This window comes from Capsicum annuum, chromosome 2 (assembly GCF_002878395.1).
Source record: "Capsicum annuum cultivar UCD-10X-F1 chromosome 2, UCD10Xv1.1, whole genome shotgun sequence".
Taxonomy (NCBI): Eukaryota; Viridiplantae; Streptophyta; class Magnoliopsida; order Solanales; family Solanaceae; genus Capsicum; species Capsicum annuum.
Genome location: NC_061112.1, coordinates 49,095,138 through 49,100,051, shown reverse-complemented (window position 1 = coordinate 49,100,051; position 4,914 = coordinate 49,095,138). Strand labels below are relative to the sequence as shown.

Here is a 4,914-nt window from a genome sequence, read left to right as displayed (position 1 = left end):
GGGAGTCTTATATATGTCATGCATTGTACCAGGTCAGATATTGGTTATGCAGTAGGAACTTTGAGCAAGTTTACTGGTAGCCCTGGAGTTGAGCATTGGAATGCCTTAATTTGTATTTTAAGGTATCTGAAGGGTACAATTAATGTTGGCCTGCATTATTCTACCTTTCCAGCAGTTCTTGAAGGCTATAGTGATGCTACTTGGAATTCTGATCCGAATGACTCTAAATCTATTACTACTTGGATTTTTACTTTGGCCGGAGCAGCAATATCTTGGAGATCAAAGAAGTAGACATGTATTACTCACTCAACCATGGAGTCAGAATTTATCGTTGTGTCTTCTGCTGGAGAAGAAGCTGATTGGCTGCGGAGTAAGCTGATAGATATTCCATTATGGGGTAAGCCAATACCACCTTTGACTATATATTGTGATAATAAAACTGCTATATTTCGGACTTCAAGTGATTGTTACAATGGCAAGTCAAGACAAGTTCGTCTCAAACACAATCATGTGAGAATATTATTGGAGGATGGCATAATATCGCTTCAATATGTGACGTCCAAACTCAATTTAGCAGATCCTTTGTCTAAAGGGTTAGACAAGGAATTGATGGTACAAACTTGTAATAGGATGGGAATAAAGTCTGTTGTAGATTGATTGTACTTTATGGTAACCCTACCTAATGATGTAATCTTAGGTTCAAAGGGAAAAACAAGTAAAGTTACAATTGTGAAGCACATCAATAAAATTTTCTTTTTCCCTAGAGAGCGAGTAGATGTGCATAAGTTGAGATTTATTCTCTTGATAAATCTATAAGACCGATATCGGTTGGAGTAAATAATAACACTCTTGATAGATTTGACAGTATTCCTACAAAAGAAAAGAATGAGATTATATTCTCTTATTAAGTTTATACATCGATTTCGGTTAGAGTGTGTAGGAACACTCTTGATAGATTTACTGATACTTTGTTGTAAAGGAGGATGAGATTAATTTCTCTTAATGAAATTCATAGACTACTGGGTCGGAGTATGCAAAGTTACTCTTGATGAATTCACCGCACTAAGTGCTAAGTGGAGGTCGCTTCAATAAGATTTTTACAAGGAAATCTTAAAGCACTTAGCTAAAAGGATCCGGGACACATGGCCGTAAGGTGTCAAAGGATTTTGATTTTTACCGGAACATAGCAATATGCGTGGAGTATTTTTCTACTTCATTCAATGAACCACTTAGTTCAAGATTTGTTCACTAAGTAGTCAATGATTTAAAAAGTCTTCACTGGCTAATGGTTCAAGTCCAAAAGACACCATTATTGATGCATATTGCTAGATTGGTGTCTCAAATGATTTTTTTTTTTAAGATAAAATTTCTTGAAACAAGTGGAGTATTGTTGATTTTATGTTTCAATAAATTTTGAAACAAATACATCGGTTAAAGATTTTTAAGAGTTATGTTTCAATTAGTTTTGAAACAAATGCATCACTTAAAGTTTTGAGTTACAAAAGAAATGAATTTGACAAATTCATTATTCATAAGTTTTGAGTTACAAAGGAAATGTATTTGACAAATTCATTATTCATTAAGTTTTGCGTTATAGGTTCTTGAAAGAATGACATTTTTTGTTTTAAAACATACATAAACCTATTAACTATTACTTAATTAACATACTTCTCATGCATGAAACTTTCATCCTATAAATATTGTTTTCTTTGGTTTGAAAAGATAAGCACTCAAAACTACTTTCCCCTTGATCAAATGGTGAAATCACCAATTCAAGAATAGAAGAGCAACATTCTTGAATGCTATTTATTTTGTGGCTTAGTTGAATCCCGAAGATAGAGTTGTCACTTGTTCTTCCGTTTGCTCGTGGGAGAGACTCCAACTATCTTCAAGAAGCGTATTATCGTGCCTCTAAGCCAAGCAAGTTTTATTTTGAATTTCTTGTACAATTATCATTATTATTCTAACAGTAGAAGGATTAAGGATACCATTGGACGAGTTTTATGTCCTCTTGCTGATCCATTTACATAGTGTACTGAATAGATGTGACTTTCTGTCCTGAGCGTTGTTGTCATATCTCTACTTGATCAATTTCTATTTATAAACCAATTGTCTATGTACAGTTCCGATTGTGGTTTGCTATCCAAGTGTATTACCCTCTTAATAGAAGTTGATTATGTAGCATATTTAGAGATGTGAAAACATGATGTTGATCAACTTCTAAATATGCATTACATTCTACTTTGGAGCGATTGATTCAGTTTGTAGCTTTGTCTTGCTCTTTACTGAGTTACATGCATTTGATTGCCTCCTCGTGAGGAATTTGCTTCATTTGTGTTGGATTATTGAAGTATAGGTGAAGAACTTTATTTTCATATCCATTGTAAAGGGTGTTCATATGTTTTGTTGCTTATTCGTATGATTTCATCGGTGGAACTTAATTTGCTCCTCTATTTTGTTTGACTAGGCATTTTACCACTCCGCTTAGGTAGGCCACGCAGTTCACCTCCATCTGTAATCGTGATTGGTGGAGATATCTTGGGGATAGCTGTTGCACGTTTCCTCTAGAATGCATCTTTTAAGGTGCGCATACCCAGGATTTTGAACTCTTTCACATTTAACAATCTTTTATCCCTTCATCCTTAAAAGAACTGTTTTTTATATTTGTCCCAGGTTCTCTTGTTGGAGTCACGGGATAGACTTGGTGATCGTATACATACTGACTACTCATTTGGTTGCCCAGTTGACATGGGAGCATCATGGTGAGAGAATTTAACCCTTCCCTCCCAAATTGTCTTTCCAGATCTGGACGTTAGTGCCTTTTAGTTAGCAATTAATTGGCTCTGATCAATAATCATTCTTTTCAGGCTCCATGGGGTGTGTGATGAGAATCCGTTGGCTCCATTGATTCGCCGGTTAGGGCTCACCATGTACCGCACTAGCGGTGATAACTCGGTGCTGTATGACCATGACCTAGAAAGGTAACCTTGATGACATTACATTGAATAAATAATTTTTATCATGAATTAGCCTGCACTTCCCCTCTTTTGTTTGCTCTCTGGGCAAAATCTAGGTATTAAATTTTTACTTGCTCTAACTTCTTCCTGATTCAACCAATCAGAATATCGTCACTAACAAATTTGTTAGTTTGTCTTTGAATTTTAATCAAAGGAACTTACAAGTGTCCTGGGTGGAACGGATTTTAGCTACCTCCAGAGTTTTCAAAGCTTCCTGCATTTCCTGAATGTTAGCCTGTGCTCTTTTTCTGTTCCCTTCATATTTCTTTGTGCAAATTTACTAGAGGTGCTATCAACTCAGTCAAGAGCTTAATTATGTTTTCCTTCTCTTTTATAGCTTCATGCTGTTTGACATGGATGGTCATCAAGTTCCTCAAAATACAGTTGTTCAAGTTGGAGATGTATTCTAGAAAATCCTCAGTGAGGTCGGTCTTTAATTTTGAACTGATCAACAATGCTGTGACTCTTTAAGATTTTTAAAAGAGACCAGTGATGATAAATTTTATTGCTTATGCAGACTGAGAAAGTGAGGAACGAGCATAGTCATGACTTGTCAGTCCTTCAAGCAATATCTATTGTACTGGACAGGCATCCAGAGTTGAGGTATGCAGACAAAAATGCTTCTCATTTTACCTGCTATTGTCTTTTGAATGTGGAATCTGGTTATACATGCACATACATATTGAATTATTTGTGCTGTAGGCAAGAAGGGCTTTCCCATGAGGTGTTGCAATGGTACATATGCAGAATGGAGGCACGGTTTACGGCAAATGCAGACACGATCTCTCTGGAAACCTGGGATCAGGCAAGTGTGTTTTCATTTGCAGTTACTTTAAGCAGTTTATTAGGTGTTTGATGCAGTTTCTAAGATCATTATCTTGCTCAGTTAAGTTCTTATTTCGAAGTAAAAGATTTTTGAAGGTATAAAAGGGCCTTACAAGATGTTATAGCAAGCAGTCACTTACTTCGACTTACTCCCACATTACTTGACTACTGGGCGAAGTTGTTGAGACAAGTAATGCAGTTGTCGAGTTCCAGTTGTTCAAGGGACTTAATATTTTTAACTTAATAAGGTCCCTACCCTCTCTCTCGCTCGCACCGGTCACCGGCCCCCGTCGCCGCCGCCGACCGTCGGCGCCGACCCGACCCGACCCGACCTCCGGCCCCCGGCGCCGACCTCCGGCCCCTGGCCCCGACCTCCGGCGCCGCCCTAACGGCTCTCTCTCTCTCCCTCCTCTCTCGCACCGGTCCTCGATCCCCGGCGTCGTCGCTCGGCGCCGACCCGACCCGACCGCCGGCCCCGACCTCCGGTCTCCGGCGCCGACCCCCCCTTCGCCGCCACCCTCCGGCGCCGACCGCCGCTCCCCGCCACCCTCCGGCGCCGACCCTCCGGGTTAAGGGTCCCCGCTGTGCATACCCCCCCCCCCCCCCCCTTACCTGTCCTGTCCCCCCCCCCCCCCCCCAGCGGGGCACACCAGCCCCCCCCACCTCAGCCTTCAGCCAGCCAGCCGCCGCCAGCCGTCGCTCCGTCTCCAGCAGCTGCAGCTCCAAGCGTAATCCGGTGACTTCTAACCTTTATTATTTTCGTTATTTCATATTCCATTTTATTTCATTATTTCATTATTTCATATTCCATTTTATTTCATTATTTCATATTCCATTTTATTTAGTATTATGCTAGTAGTAGCCCCTATACCTTGACTTGCGTGAAATTTGTGGACATTGTCTGTTGTCTGTTGTTGCTGTTGCTGTGGTCGTTTCTTCCACTGCTTGGGATTGGGTATTGGCTGGGAACCTGTATTTGGGGCGGTGGGTGTTGAGTCCGGTGGTGTTTGCCCCCTATTTGAGTTTAGTTTTGTTTCGGGAGTATTCCTTTGAATTTGTGTGAGCCTTGTAT

General features: G+C 40.2%; 1 pseudogene; it reads left to right on the top strand.

Moving 5' to 3' along the window:
* The first annotated feature begins 312 nt into the window (after positions 1-312).
* The window catches only part of LOC107857816, a 9,694-nt pseudogene continuing 5,092 nt past the window's right edge, over positions 313-4,914 (top strand).